Raw genomic sequence first — 16,883 nt, 5'->3', positions numbered from 1 at the left:
TGAAAGTAATTAACAGTGAAAGAGGAAAGAAAAGTTGACCTGGGAAGGTTAAAAAGTTGCCAGGACACAGAGCTGCAAGTGACAGGGTTATTAAGGGGAAGCAGTTGATAGCAATTCAGAAAAAAAAAATACAATTTAAGCAATTTCATACATATCATGAATAATCTAAGTTTTAAACAGAAAATGCACCTGCCATGCTGATTTGAAATGGAAGAGGCTTTATTTTGAGCATCATAATGCAATGATGGAGAAGTCAACACTCAGGAATTAATTGCCCTAGAACCTGGATGGCTTACTTAATACTTTACTAATTGTATACAGTGAATACACATCAGGAGAGAAATAAACAGGATGGGAACTGACAGCTGAGGGAAATGACTGAACCTTGCACAAGAGAAAAAGAATGGAGAGGGCAAAATAGAAGGAGAGGCTTGATTTTATGAGATGCCTGAAGGCTTCATTTTATAAAGGTAAGATTTTTATTAGCTGAGATTTTATTAGCCAAGATTTTTATAAGCTGAGATTGGGTGGCAGAGCCAGTAGTGGGAGGTGGGGATAGTGCTGGGCAAACTTATACGGTCAGTGCCAGAGCCGGTGGTGGGAGGCGGGCTGGTGGTTGGGAGGCGGGGATAGTGCTGGGCAGACTTATACGGTCAGTGCCAGAACCGGTGGTGGGAGGCGGGGCTGGTGGTTGGGAGGCGGGGATAGTGCTGGGTAGACTTATACGGTCAGTGCCAGAGCCGGTGGTGGGAGGCGGGGCTGGTGGTTGGGAGGCGGGGATAGTGCTGGGCAGACTTATACGGTCAGGGCAAGAACCGGTGGTGGGAGGCGGGGCTGGTGGTTGGGAGGCGGGGATAGTGCTGGGCAGACTTATACGGTCAGTGCCAGAGCCGGTGGTGGGAGGCGGGGCTGGTGGTTGGGAGGCGGGGATAGTGCTGGGCAGACTTATACGGTCAGTGCAAGAACCGGTGGTGGGAGGCGGGGCTGGTGGTTGGGAGGCGGGGATAGTGCTGGGTAGACTTATACGGTCTGTGCCCTGAAAAAGACAGGTATAAATCAAGGTAAGGTATACACAAAAAGTGGCACATATGAGATTATCTTGTTGGGCAGACTGGATGGACCATGCAGGTCTTTTTCTGCAGTCATCTGCTATGTTACTAGTTACCACGTATTATATATCATGTGGGCTGCCACAAAAAAAAAAATGGATTTCAACAATTAAATTTCTTCAAAGAATATTCACTCCCAAGCTCAGTGGGAAGATTGTTCCACAATTTCAGCACCAAATAAAAGCATACAGATATATGTGTGTGGATTCCCCACGAGCCCCTGACAACCCAGGAATCTCCAATCTACAGGTGTATAAGGCAACACTAAGGGGTCCTTTTAGTAAGGTGCACTGAAAAATGGGCTGCAGTAGTGTAGGCGCGTGTTTTAGGTGCACGGAGAATCATTTTTTCAGTGCACCTGTAAAAAAGTCCCTTTTTAAATTTTTGCCGAAAATGGACATGCGGCAAAATGAAAAACTGGCGTGCGTCCATTTTGGGTCTGAGATCTTACCACCAGCCATTGACCTACCAGTAAAGACTCATGCGGTAACCGGGCGGTAATGACCTACGCACATCAAATGCCACTTGGCGCATATCCGATATGCATGTCTGAAAAGAAAAATTATTTTTCAAATGTGTGTGTCGGATGCGTGCCAAAAATGAAATTACCGCAAGAGCCACGTGGTAGCCGGGTGGTAACTCCATTTTGGCGCACGTTGGGAGCGTGTGGACGCTTACAAGGCTTAGCAAAAGAGCCTCCAAGGCAGCTAGATATGGAGGTGCTCTCTTATAATAGGCTCTATGTGCATAACGAGCTAGTGATGGTGAATAAACAAAGGTGTTATATGATCTGCTTTATGAGCTCTCCCAGCACCCAAATATTTGTATTCTGTAGAGGTTGTAATCTTTTATCTTTTTAAATTAGCCACTGTAATTCCCATATATATCACATTCCCATAGTGCATACATGGCAACAGTAAAACATGAAGCAAACTGTGAAAAGCAGTTTCATTAACAACCGCAACAACAACAAAAAAAATCTGACTGAAGTTGCTACAGGGTGAAGGAACCTGTCTTTCACTACTGTAGAACTTTGATCAGTAGAAGAAAGGTGAGAGCAGGGGCGTATCTGAACTGCGGCAGTAGGGGGGCCAGGGCCAGAGTGAGGGGGGCACATTATAGCCCCCCCCGCCGCCGCCGCCGCCATTGCCGATCCCCCTCCCCCCAGCCGCTGCCATTGCCAATCTCCCCCCTGCCGTTGCTGTCGCCTACCTTCGCTGGCGGGGGACCCCAACCCCCGCCAGCCGAGGTCCGCGTCCTCCTGCTGCTGCCGGCTGCCTGTAAAAGAATTCCGTCAGCTGGCGGGGGACCCCCAACCCCCGCCAGCCAAGCCGAGGTCCTTTCATTTCTTTCAGAACTTCCAGTAAAGCTGGCGCCGAAAGTTTCTTCTGAGTCTGACGTCGCTGCACGTTGTACGTGCAGGACGTCAGACTCAGAAACAGAATGAGCTTCATTCTGTTTCTGAGTCTGACGTCCTGCACGTACAACGTGCAGCGACGTCAGACTCAGAAGAATCTTTCGGCGCCAGCTTTAGTGGAAGAAATGAAAGGACCTCGGCTTGGCTGGCGGGGGTTGGGGGTCCCCCGCCAGCTGACGGAATTCTTTTACAGGCAGCCGGCAGCGGCAGGAGGACGCGGACCTCGGCTGGCGGGGGTTGGGGTCCCCCACCAGCGAAGGTAGGCGACAGCAACGGAGGGGGAGGGTTGGCAGCGGTAGGGGGGTCCAGGGCGAAATCTGCGGGGGCCCAGGCCCCTGAGGCCCCACGCAGATACGCCCCTGGGTGAGAGTCAAATACAACTACAAGATATTTAAAACTATCAACTGCCTCAACCTGTGTGCCCAAAGGGACAGCACAAATGTCCTGTGAACCAGCAGACCACCGTTTTAGGACATGTTCAGAACCAAAAGATGAAATGTTTATGGCGTGCTAAGTTTGAGGACCAGTCCCTGATGCAGCTGATGCAAAACATGCCGCATGTCGGTTGATAGTCCCTCAATTCATTAAGATAAGATAAGTCTAAAGGCTTTTTATGAAAACTGCAAAAGAAAGTTGTTCTAAAAAAAATTAATTAATTCAAAATTGAAGTCAAATTAAAGTGTTAAAGTCTATTCAGACCAGTGAGGAGGCATGGCAAGCCAACAGCGGTTTTGCCCTTGTGAAACGAGTTGCCACTGAGGTCTGTGACTTATTACTTATAAATTTACCTATCAATTCTCTATAGTGTAAATGTTGAAGATGCTTCACTATATGTTATCTATTCTTGGTTTAATTATCACCGTCCATTGAAAATTTGTTGTATTACTGGTTTATTTATTTGTTGCATTTGTACCCCACATTTTCCCACCTATTTGCAGGCTCAATGTGGCTTACACAGTACCGTAAAGGCATTTGCCAAGTCCGGTAAAGAACAGATACAAGGTTATGTTGTGTTCGAATAGGTAGGTGTAGGAGTATTCCAGGCTCCTTTAAGGTAGAAAGGAAGGTTGTATATTGTCCAGTACGATCATTGGTTTAGTTGTGTAGCTGGATGTGGGGATTTACGTTGGATCTGAAGGGTAGGCGATGATTAATAAGATTCATCAGAACCAAAAGATGTTCATGCAGCAATAGCCTCCAAACATGTCTGCAGCAGTCCTAAATTAGGGGTGGAGACAGAGACTTTAGCCACATGCAAAATGTTATCAGCATAAGCCTAAATACTTATCCCAAACTCCTGGATCATAGTCAACAAAGCGCAGAGAAAAAGATTAAACAAAATAGGTAATAAGGCTGACCTTTACGTGACACCACACCTCAATCCTTGTGTCTTCGACCAATCCTAGCCAGGAAAATTTTCAAAAGCCCTCTTAGTAAGAAAAGATGTGAACCAAGCCAACACAGTCTCGCAAGGCTGCTGCTTGAACTCTCAGTGGCCTTTATAAACAAACTTCGGCGGCAAGAGGATCAGCAGCAGTGGGCAGGAAAGTGTGGGGACCTTTCCTGCCCCGAAGCAGGCCACTAGATCACCAGAGTGATAGGAGGTATGTGTGGGGAGGACATCCAGGGCTGGAGGAGTGGTGGATGGGAGCAGGGTCATAGCCAGACTTCGGGGGGGGGGGGGGGGGGGGCAGAGCCCGAAGTGAGGGGGATGGGCAGGGACAGGATAGATTTCTGTCCCCATGCAACTCTCTAGTGGAGAACTATGTTTCTTATATCCCACCAGGAAAAAGCAAACCTTTCTTTCTGGCAACCATCCACCTGCTAATCATGAAATGTAGGTCTAGCTGGTAGAGGGGAGAGGTGTACGGATGCAATCCATGACAACAGATCTATTGTACCCTTTGCATAATCCTATTATCTGCTCTATGAGAAAACTATCATGAATCTCATTGATATTTTTTAAAATGTATAATATTTTTACTGTGGGTTTTAACCTTCCATAATTAGCACAGCTGGAACATTTGATAAATCAGCTATAGGGCCATGAAATTAAGGGGGTCTTTTACTAAAGCTTAGCTCGCGTTATCTTCAGCAGTGCCCATAGGAATAAAATAGGCCCTGCTGCAGATAACTTAAGCTAAGCTTTAGTAAAAGAACCCCTAACATTTGTTTCCCAAGTCAGTCCTGGAATACTCCTTTGCCGGTCAGGTTTTCAGAATATCCACAATGTATATGCATGAACTAGATTTGCATATAATGGAGGCAGTATATGCAAATTAATTTCATGCATATTCATTGTGGATATCCCGAAAACCTGACTGGCAAGAGGGTACTCTAGGACTGGCTTGGGAAAACTGGTATAGAACAGAACAGTAGATAGACTGTGGGGCTCATTTTCAAAGCAGTTAGAATTAAAAAGTTACATGGAGGGGCATAATCGAACGGGGACGACCATCTCTAAGGGCGTCCATCTCTAAGGAGTTCCTGCGAAGGGACGGGGCAATGCGTATTATTGAAACAAGATGGACATCCATCTTTCGTTTCGATAATACGTTCGGGGACGCCCAAATCTTGACATTTAGGTGGACCTTAGAGATGGTCGTTCTCGGTTTTCGGCGATAATGGAAACCAAAGATGTCTATCTCAAAAACGTCCAAATCCAAGCTCTTTGGTCATGGGAGGAGCCAGCATTTGTAGTGCACTGGTCCCCCCCGACATGAAAGGACACCAACCGGGCACCCTAAGGGGCACTGCAATGGACTTCAGAAATTGCTCCCAGGTGCATAGCTCCCTTACCTTGGGTGTTGAGCCCCCCAGACCCCCCTCAGGTCCGCCTTCCTGAAGTACACTGCACCCACTACAACTGCTCCAGGGACCTGTATACTACTGGGATGGACCGGAGTATGACATTTGAGGCTGGCATAGATGCTGGGAAAAATGTATTTTTAAACTTGATTTTTATGGTGGGAGGGGGTTAGTGACCACTGGGGGAGTAAGGGAAGGTCATCCCCGATTCCCTCCAGTGGTCATCTGGTCAGTTGGGGCACCTTTTGAGGCTTGGTCATGAAAAAAAATGGCCCGAGTAAAGTCGGCCAAGTGCTCGACAGGGACACCCTTCTTTTTTCTATTATCAGCTGAGGACTATCATCTCCTAATCACGCCCCAGTCCCGCCTTTGCTACCCTGCCGACACGCCCCCGTGAACTTTGGTCATCCCTGCGACGGAAAGCAGTTGAGGGTGTCAAAAAATCGGCTTTCGATTATGTCGATTTGGACGACCTTGCGAGAAGGACACCCATCTCCCGATTTGTGTCGAAAGATGGGCGTCCTTCTCTTTCGAAAATAAGCGTGATAGTAACCTATGGAACTTTGTAATTCTAGTGGGGTCTTTTACGTGCACACCCAAATTTGTGCATGCAAGTTAAAGTGCAACCAACAGAGCCGTATTTTCAAAGCACTAAGGGGTCTTTTACTAAGCCGTGCTAGTGTTTTTAGCTCATGGTAGAAATCAGCTGGCGGTAAACACTGAGACACCCATAGGAATATATGGGCATCTTGGCATTTACCGCCAACTGATTTCTACCATGAGCTAACAACACTTCCACGGCTTAGTAAAAGACCCCTTAGTGCTTTGAAAATACGGCTCTGTTGGTGGCACTTTAACTTGCATGCACGAATTTGCTTGTGCACCCAATTTGCATGTGCAATTTAATTGAATAACAAGCCAATTAATGCCAGTAATTGGGACTTAACTAGCAATTATCGGTGCTAATTAGCATTAAGATCTATGGGTGTAAATTTACATGCCTATATCTGCATGCAAATCTTATGCATGGATCCAAAATGGAGGCACGGCCACTGGAGGGATCAGGGGCATTCCTGCAATTTATATGCTTTGTTATTGAATAAGGAGGATCTGAACCTAATTTAGTCACGAGGATTTACACCAGGGTTTAGTTGGTGTAAATGGTCGAGTCTTGAGCCTAAAAGTAGTCACGGTTTCCAGCGTTAAGCGGTATTCTATAAATAGCACCCAACTTGGTTGTTTTATTTTCTTTTCCTGTTTTCCACCCTGGATAAGGGCAGGCTAGAAGTAATACAAATCAAATTCATACTCAAATACTGCTGAACACTCATTTTTTAGCAATGATTTTTCAGCAACAACAACAACAAACAGTACTCCCATTCTATAAATTACAAAATCTTTATTATTGATTTTCAGCGCCATATACAGAATCTAGCCCCATATGGGGACCATATAGAAAATGGTGCTGTAGCCAATTTTCCTTATGATGCACATACTCTTAAGAAAAAAACATGGTGGGAGGCGGGACTGGTGGTTGGGAGGCGGGGATAGTGCTGGGCAGACTTATACGGTCTGTGCCAGAGCCAGTGGTGGGAGGCGGGGCTGGTGGTTGGGAGGCAGGGATAGTGCTGGGCAGACTTATAGGGTCTGTGCCAGAGCCGGTGGTGGGAGGCAGGGCTGGTGGTTGGGAGGCGGGGATAGTGCTGGGCAGACTTATAGGGTCTGTGCCCTGAAGAGCACAGGTACAAATCAAAGTAGGGTATACACAAAAAGTAGCACATATGAGTTTATCTTGTTGGGCAGACTGGAGGGACCGTGCATGTCTTTTTCTGCCGTCATCTACTATGTTACTATGTTATATTACCTCTGTGTATCAGATATACAGTAAAAGTTTTTATTTAAACTAGATGCAAAGAAACAGCCATAAGATGAAACACAGCAATAAACATCAGAAGTTGAACAGTGAAGCAGGATGATGGTAGAGCTTAAATCCGACTGTATAATAAAGGGGGAAAATGACTAAAAGGTGACAGAAGAGGAAAGGCTCAAATAGCTTATATTAAACGCAGATAATCTGTTTAGGTATTTACAGAGAGAGAGAGAGAGAGAGAGAGAGAACGGGAACGTGAGAGGTGACACAGAAAAAGGGGCATGGCTGAAACTTTGCACTTCTGCCCTAGAGCTCTTCCTGTTTTATGAGTCTGACGCCGTGGCTGTTGTTTTGTCCCTCCCACGTCCTCCCTGTGCTGTAGCACCTCAGGAAATTTCTGTCGCTTTCCCCAGAGGAACAGACCTTTAGACGTATACAGGGGAGGGGGGGCCGGAGTTACAGCCAGCGCTGCCCGGACGTGTTTGAGCACTTGCAGTCATTTTAAAACCAAAGAGGCACAGTCCGAGTGTCAGGTGTCATGATAGCCCTCTAGCGTTTCAAGACTCCAGGTAGGAAGGAAACAGGCTCGAGTAATGAACACAAGAGTAATTGTGTGTTTGCTGTCGCCTAAAACCATTTTCCCCCTCAGCTCTACAGAGTTCCAATTTTGAGATGATCAGAATAAATGACGTTTAGAGTTGTCGGAGAGAGACCCTGGGCTTCCTGAAGCATTATTCTAATTGTAAGTACCTTTTTTTTTTTTAGCATTCCTGAATCAAGGCGTCCTGCAGGTGAAACAAACTGTACTGCTTCAGGGTGTGGAGCGAGGCAAGTCCCTGTTCCACTGTAGCATAACTGAAGGACATTATTACTGTTCCTTTCACATTTGTATAGAGCTCTAAACTGGGAGGTTTTACAATAACTGGCCTACAGAGAGTCAAGAGAGCATTCACAGCCCATGAAACACCAGGTACTGGGAGATGAATGACTTTCACCCAAGGTCACAAAGAATGGGGCTGGTAACAAGCAAGATTTGAACTCCAGCCTCTTGGTTTGAGAAACTCCAGTAGTCCAACAGTTTGGCCTTCTGCTTTCTTATGATGTAATTCACAATTTATGACTTAGTTTCAAAAAGATTTGCCCACCCTGCACTCACAGCAAGTATTTTTAGAAACAGAAGCTTTAGGTGTTCTATCTGGTATGAAGTGCTACATCCCCTATGTTTACTGTTTTTATCCTCCAGGGATGAATGCTGTGCTAACAGCATAGATTCTGATCCAGGTAGCATTATTGGGATGATAATTTTGCAAGTGCTTGTGTCGCCAAAGTTATACATGCAGATGCTAAGATAAGAGTAAAAAGACAGAAGGTAATAATTTACAAAGTAAAAGTAACAAGAGTAAAATGAAATGAAAGGGGCCAAAATGTAACATGGTTAAACCACTCTGAGCTGGCCAGACGCCAATATTCATTGGGACTTAATCTGGGAATGCTACTGCAGATGGACTCTGACCACTCAGCACAATCTGGGAGAGGAGTTGGGGCAGACCTGGAAGTTATGTGACGACGGCACACCTAACCAGGTAGATAGGACTGCAGAAAAAGCAATCCTATCTTTGCCCAGTTATATAGATGCGCGTCTGCATAATTTCCAGGTTTGCCGACGACCCAAATATTTAATGCTGGTACCCAGACATGGCCCAGCATTGGGTCTAATTTAGCAGGTGGCAGTAAGCACTTAAAATTTTTTTTTTCAAAAAGCTGACTGTCGCCAGCTGACTATTGACCAGGCAACGTACAGAGGTCAATAACCAGAACAATTTGCAGGCAGGACAGGAACAAAAACCAAAAAAGTACTTTTCAAATAAAATTATTGAAAATAGAAACACAACAAAAGAGCTATTTAAAATAGTGCAAAATTTAACATCATCATCATCTCAAACTCTAACCCTCTTGTTTACTAAGCTGTGCGGCAGTGTCTACACAGCCCAACTCGTAACCACTTGTAACCACTCGCCTCCACCTACCCTCCTCTCTTCCTTCCCGTCCACATTAATTGATTTGATTTGCTTACTTTATTTATTTTTTGTCTATTAGATTGTAAGTTCTTTGAGCAGGGACTGTCTTTCTTCTATGTTTGTGCAGCGCTGCTTATGCCTTGTAGCGCTATAGAAATGCTAAATAGTAGTAGTAGTAGTAATTCAAAGTAAATGGGCTGTGTTGGTATTACTGGACCGACAGCTGCTGGCACAGCTTAGTAAACAGGGGGATAAATCTTAATCTGATACAAGAAGATTTTGTATTCTTTTTTTTTCTAAGCTAAAATTAATTAAGATTCAGACCGATCTTTTGAAGAAATCCAAAATCCTCAATAAGATAGGTATGATGTGTAAAATTCATGGGTCCCCAGTCAATCGAATCTGGAATTCCTTTTCTACTGTTACTGAAAACACTATTTTCAATTTTGACTAAGACATTTGCTGAAGGCTCTTGTCCTCTAGATCTATGTCCTGCAAAATTAATGAAAGATCTCCTTCCTCTCTTTTGACTAGAATTACATACATGGTGAATTCATGTTGGAAGGAAATTTCCCACCTTACATGGGACAACTTCTGCTGACCCCTCTACTAAAAAGTTCTAAATTTGATCCTTCTACCTGCTCTAATTATAGACCGGTACATAATATTCCTTTCATTACAAAAGTGGTAGAAGCAATAGTAGGTTTACAGCTCCAAGATTATCTTACTTCATCAAATATTAGATCCTTACCAGTCTGAATTCACACTAATTATAGTACAGAAACAGTTGTGCTAGCTCTCTTCACTGGAGGGGTCTTTTACAAAGGTACGGTACTGTTTTTAGCATGCGCTAATGATTAGCTTGCGCTAAATGCTAGAGACACCCATAGGAATATATGGGCGTCCCTCGGTGCATGCTTATTTTTAGCACGTTATACAAATGCTAGCGCACCTTTGTAAAAGAACCCCTGAATTAAGAAATAACATCGATAAGGGTAGCCAGACTTTAGTCCTGCAGCTAGAGTTCTCATCTGCATTTGACTTGATAAGGCACGATATTCTGCTTTAGAGATTAACCCTTTTACTAAGCTGTGGTTAAAAAATGACCTTCGCTAGTTTGGATGAGAGAAATTAGTGCGTGCTGGACCATTTTTTACCGTGGCAGGAAAAATGGCCTTTTTAAAATGGAGCAGTAAATGGCGCACGGCTGTTTACTGCCTGAGCCCTTACTGTCACCCATTTATTTGGCGGTAAGGGTTCACTCATGGTAAGCAGGCAGTGTGTGGCAGTATGGCCAAGCTTTGATTACCGCTGGGAACGTTCCCTGCAAGTAGAAAATTATTTTCTACCACAGGAAACAGCACGTGCCAACTTCAAAATTAGTGTCGATTTGGCACGTGATACCCACGCAGTAACCCTATCGCAGCTTAGTATAAGGGCCCCTAAATTAAATCAGTATGACAGATGAAGGAGGGAATTGAATAAATGGTGCTGAAACTTAGGCGCAGAAAAAAATTCAGCAGTTAGCAATATTCTATAAAGGACGTGTGCCTTATATAGAATAGCGTTTAGCGAGGATCCCGGTGCTGTACTTACAGCTGCAGGAACCTAGTGTAAATCCTGGTGCCCAAGGTAAGCACCGTTAGGCAGTATTCTGTAATTCTGCGGGCAACTTTGTGGAACGCTCTGACACACTTTGTAATATATGTGCCATGGGAGCTAGACTCCATGTCTTATAGAATAGTGCACATCAAGATATGCACAAATTTTAATGAGTGCCAATAATGAATAGTTAGCATCCAGTTATTGATGTTCAGAGCTCATTATCCAATTTATTTGCATGTGCATCTTATAAGCGTGCCTAAAGCTGGGCACGCAACTTTGGACACCATATCCAAGCGGATGTTTTTAGCTGGTATTCAGGTTTTTTGGAAAATAGAACTTTATAGGTCTTTTGGGATAAGAATTTTTCATGCTGTGGGAGTATGCTTGGAGGGGTCTTACAGGACTTCCCTTGTTCACCTATCTTATTCAATGTTTTTTTCTTGAGTGGATTAGGAAACTTTTTAATATTTTTTATTATTCATATGTGGATTTTATTTATTTATTTATTGTATTTGTACCCCACATTTTCCCACCTTTTTGCAGGCTCAATGTGGCTTACAGAGTATGGAAATGAGAACGTCATTACATGATTTAAGAAAACAGTCGATCATAAGCTGAGGTGAAAGAGGAATTTAGGTAGAAGGTGTTAGGTAAGGTCGTGTGAAAGGTGTTTTGGTGTACTTGGTTGGTTTAAGGAATGAATTGTTTCATTGAGGGTGACTTTTGTAGGCTCTGTTGAAGAGATGTGTTTTCAAAGCTTTGCGAAAGCTGGCTGCGTATGCCTTGTAGCGCTATAGAAATGCTAAATAGTAGATTGGTCATGGTTTTTAGGGCCATGGGTAGTGCGTTCCAAAACTGTGTACTTTTGTATGCAAAGGTAATAGCATAAGCCTGTTTGTATTTCATTCCTTTACAGCTGGGGAAGTTCAGATTGAGGAATTTGCGGGCTGATCTTTTGGCATTCCTGGGCGGTAAGTCCACTAGGTTTAACATATAGAGTGGGGCATCTGCATGAATGATTTTGTGTACAGTGGTGCAGATCTTGAACTCAATTTTCGTTCCTTGAGCGGGAGCCAGTGCAGTTTCTCTCTGAGGGGTTTCGCACTTTTGTATTTAGGTGTTCCAAAAATGAGTCTGGCTGCGGTGTTCTGGGCTGTTTGGAGTTTTTTGATGGTCTGTTCTTTGCAGCCTGCGTACAGAGCGTTACAGTAGTCCAAGTGGCTTATTACCAATGACTGTACTAGGGTGCGGAAGATGTTTCTTGGGAAAAAAGGTTTTATTCTTTTGAGTTTCCACATCGATTGGAACATTTTTTTCGTCGTATTCTTTGCGTGGGTGTCGAGAGTGAGGTTTCGATCAATAGTGACTCCAAGGATTTTCAGATTTTCTGAGATAGGAAGTGTGCAGTAGGGTGTGGTTATTGTGGGGTAGTTGTTTGTATTGTATTGGGAGGTGAGAACTAGACACTGATTTTTTTCTGCATTGAGTTTTAACTTGAATGAGTCCGCCCCAAGAGTGCATGGTCTGGAAGCTCTGGTTGATCTCGTTGGTTATTTCGTTTTACTCACTTTCGAACGGGATATGGATCGTAACGTCATCGGCGTATATGTAAGGAAACACTTCAGTCTTGTTTCCAATTGAAAAAACTTTGGTGAAGACTTCTGATCTAATGAAGTCAGTATTTGGATCAGTTCACAGGTGGATGGTGGTTCATGGTCTAAAATTAAACCCAAATAAAACTAATATATTATGAGTGGGAGGAAGGGAAGGAGATATCCCGAAAGAGGAATTAAAACTAGTTTGACGCAACCATCCTTCTTCATCCAGTTATTCAAATTCTTGGAGTGATGATAAATTCTAATCTAAATATGGAAAAGCATATAATGGAACCATCAGGAAGACATTTGCTAATCTGAAACTGTTGCAAAGGATAAAATGATTTCTGGAATCAATACCAGTAGTTCTACAGGCTGTCATTCCGACACAACTAGATTATTGTAATATCACTCTGTTAGGCCTCCCAGCTATGCAAACTCCAGATTGTGCAGTGTTCTGGCTAAACTGGTTTTTAGTGCCAAATCAATAGATCATATTTCCCCATTTCTTAACAAACTGCACAGGTTGCCTATAAAGGCAAGGATTGAGTTCAAACTTTAGATAAAAGATCTAAAGGTTTATATACCGTATAATCAAAAAGGTTGCAAATGGTTTACAAAAATTAAGTAAAAAAACATACTGTACAGAATATAATCAACATCCAGGTATAAAAAAAGAAAAAAAAAAAACACTTACAAGAGAAAAAATTAATCTGAAAAATCCTATGCAATTTACAGTATTACAGAAGCTAATATGATAGATTTAATCTATAACAGAAGAATAAATATAGGAAATAATTACTGTTATAAAAAAGAAAATTATGTAGCACAAGATTTCTCAAAGAGATAGGTCTTCAATCTTTTCTTAAAAGAGTAATAGGAACTCTGTAACCTAAGCACTAAAGGGAGATCATTCCAAGCAGAAATGGAAAAATAGAAAAGGGAGCTTTCCAACACTTACTAAAACAATAAACATTGAGCCGGAGAACAACGTACATTATCTAAAGAAGAATAGTTCAATTGTCCAAATAAAGAAAAAGGTGCAAGGCCGTAAGTTACCTTATAAACAAAGCAGAGAACTTTAAACATCACTGTAGCATGTACAGGAGTGACAAGTTTTCAACAGAGGACAAACACTATCGTATTTTGAACATCGAAAATTCATCCTTAGAGCTGTATTATGAAGTAGTTGCAATCTGGCCATTAATATATATAGGGACCCTTTTACTAAGGTGCGCTGAAAAATGTGCTGCGCTAGTGTAGGCACGTGTTTGGGCGTGCGCAGATCCATTTTCAACGCGCATGTAGAAAAGGCCTTTTTTACATTTTTTGCCGAAAATGAACGTGCAGCAAAATAAAAATTGGCGTGTGTCCATTTTGGGTCTGAGACCTTACCGCCAGCCATTGGCTTAGTGGTAAGGTCTCACGCATTAACTGTGCGGTAATCGTCTATGCACGTAGAATGACAATTACCGCCCAATTTCTGCTGCACACCAGAAAATTAAAATTTTTTTTTTTTTTGTTACATTTGTACCTTGTGCTTTCCCACTCATGGCAGGCTCAATGCGGCTTACATTTTATATATAGGTACTTATTTGTACCTGGGGTAATGGAGGGTTAACTACTACTACTTAGCATTTCTATAGCGCTGCCAGGGTTACGCAGTGCTGTACAAGTTTAGACAAGGGGAAGGACAGTCTCTGCTCAAGAGAGCTTACAATCTAAAGGAAGTGACTTGCCCAGAGTCACAAGGAGCTGCCTGTGTCTGAAGTGGGAATCAAACTCAGTTCCTGAGGACCAGAGTCCACCACCCTAACCACTAGGCCACTCTTCCACTCTGGCACATGTAGTGGACATGTGTCAAAAGTGAAATTACTGCAAGGGCTGCAGAGTAGCCGGGTGGTAACTCAAAATCGACGCACGTTGGGCGCGTGTAGGCACCTATGCAGCTTAGTAAAAGAGCCCCATAGAATTGTAATAATCGAGGACTGACAAGATCATAGCCTGCCCTACTAGAGCAAAGTGTTCATCATGAAGATTTGAAAGGATCGATCTCAATTGTTTAAGTCTGAAAAATATTTTCTGAGTCTCAAAAGTTTGAAACAATTTGAACAGATTGATCTCAACTGTTTACGTAAGTGTAAGGGCTCAGGCAGTAGTCATGTGCTACTTTTAATTTTAGCACACAGCCATCTACTGCACCACTAAAAAAAGCCCTTTTTCCCAACCACGGTAAAAAATGGCCCAGTGCAGTAAAAGGGCCCCTTAATGACTCCGTACTATGCTTACTTCTAAAGCCAAAGTCTGAATATTGACTTAGCCGGTTGTTTTCAAACTAGCCGGTTACCGGAAATGGCCTGGCATTGAATCCAACCGCTTTATTTTTGGCTAGTTTGAAGACAACCGGCTAAGTCAGTATTCAGACTTTGGCTTTAGAAGTAAGCATAGTACGGAGTCATTAAGGGGTTACCGGAAATGACCCGGCATTGAATATCCGGGCTTAGCGCTGATCGTGGAAGTTACTCAGTCTAACTCTTGCGGTCTGAATATCAGTCCCAATGTGCACTGTGAAACTTAATGGAAAGATAAAGCACAGTACTATTGATGTCATTTCTGGGTTAGGTGTTTGCGTGGCTAATACCGCCACTTTCACGGCTTTCCAACAGGTGCGGGGTGCAGAGAAACAGCATCCTGATGTCATTTCCAGGTTCAGCATAGGGGCGGAGCTAATAACGGCTGGCTACTAATCTGGAAAACACAACAGCTACAGGTTTGATAGATAAGACTGAGGTCTTACAGTTAAGGCACTATTCTCTTTGATGTTTGTTTATGGTGCTTAATACTTTGAAATCATGTTGTCGCCCTTCAACAAATACAGAACCTAATTTACTTTACAATTTACTACTTAAGAAACACATGAATTGCTGCTTTCAGGCTGGGCGATTGAGTAGTATATAGTGGACCCCTAGACTATATTGGAACTATATGAGTGAAAAGCAGAAAGATGTTATTATTGTGAGTAAACTGAGGCAGAGGAAGAAAAAAGGAGGAAGAAAACCCAAACTTTGATGTGTATTAGCTGAATTGGTTGGGCAAGTCATTGGGTCCCAAGGCTAGATGAAAAGAGCGTGTGGGATTAACAAATACCTTCTGTATCCTTTATGACTGTCATATGATTATGCTGTATGACTGCATTTGCACTAAACTGTCCTGGTGTTTTGTATCATACTGTGATGCTGGGTGTGCTCACACAATAAATGTCTTTGGAGAAAGTTCTAGCATCAGAGAACTGTATTCATTTGCCAGAAATAAAATTTGCTAAAAGAAAAACAGCAAAATACTTGAGATGATGCCTACCTAAGGCAGACAAATGTTTAAAGATGCATGAGATGTTAACGTGCCAATGGAAATAGTACAGATCTGGTTGCCTTAACATCAAAGCATATTTTACAAAATTCTCGGTGGCAGTGACAAGTATGGGCTTGAGTTGATCATTTAAAGTTTTGTAATGTGCCTTCAACCTGCATTCAGCATGTTTTCATTAAACGTTGCTTGGCGGTGTTTGATACTCTTTAGAGATGGTGATTCTAGCCTTAGGACCATGAGTATGGTATTCCTTGATTTGCATATTCCTTGCAGAATAACAGCTCCTGGCAGCTCAACTTGTTTTTGTGTTTTCCTACCAGAATAGCAGTTTCAGTGAAGAATGTGCACTTCTGTGCAGAAGAATCTGTATGTATGTAGGGGTAGATTCAAGAAAGACTGCTGAAATTTGGCACTGGGATGATGCATACTAACCCCAGGATTCTATATATGCCCCCGAATTTTATATAGCACACGTAGAGATCTACGCAGAAATCCAGGCATATTCTATAAAACCGTGTGTAACCTAATTGGCTTAATAAGCTAATTAGCATTGATAATAGCACTTAACAAGCAATAATGAGCACTAATTGGCAATAATTAGAATTTACACGCACAACTCACTAACACCTATGTTTACTAAGGGGCACTATGGGCATGTTAGCGGTTTTAACGCATGTAAACGGTTTACGCGCATTAAACGCTAATGCGCCCATAGAAATGTATAGGTGTGTTAGCGTTTAACGGGCCTTAATTTTACAGGCGCATGAGAACCACTAACGCACCTTAGTAAACATACCCCTCAGCGTATTCTGTAACGCAGTGCACCTAGCTTCTATCATGTGCAGGCAAAAACAGGCATGGTTACGGGCGTGGAAATGGGTGTTTCCTGGGTGTTCCGAAATTTACTTGTGTAGTTATAGAATATGGCCTCTGCACATAAATCAACGCACCAGGATTTATGCCATGTTTTTGTTGGTGTAAATGGAAACGCGTAGTTTTAGGCGCTGGGATATCGACTAAATGTATTCTATATACCGTGCCTAAATCTAGGCACTTAGTCAGAAATGTTTTCCCGCACAGATCTTGTAGGCACCA

The 16,883-nt window shown here is 43.0% G+C and overlaps 1 protein-coding gene across 6 annotated transcripts in view; it reads left to right on the top strand.

Moving 5' to 3' along the window:
- The first annotated feature begins 445 nt into the window (after window positions 1-445).
- Window positions 446-16,883, top strand: part of CCDC68 (coiled-coil domain containing 68) — a 113,888-nt gene continuing 97,450 nt past the window's right edge. For 2 of the 6 annotated variants that reach the window (XM_030192970.1, XM_030192968.1), the window contains exons 1-3: window positions 7,554-7,773; window positions 7,854-7,946; window positions 15,089-15,192. The gene's annotated coding sequence lies outside the window, so the exon portion shown is untranslated. Of the gene's footprint in view, window positions 471-7,553; window positions 7,947-15,088; window positions 15,193-16,883 lie in introns of those variants that run through there. The other 4 variants (XM_030192969.1, XM_030192966.1, XM_030192972.1 and 1 more) reach the window with 4 other exon arrangements.

Source organism: Microcaecilia unicolor, chromosome 2 (genome assembly GCF_901765095.1).
Source record: "Microcaecilia unicolor chromosome 2, aMicUni1.1, whole genome shotgun sequence".
Lineage (NCBI taxonomy): Eukaryota > Metazoa > Chordata > Amphibia > Gymnophiona > Siphonopidae > Microcaecilia > Microcaecilia unicolor.
Note: the sequence above shows the minus strand (reverse complement) of the source record. Positions and strands in the feature narration are given on the sequence as shown.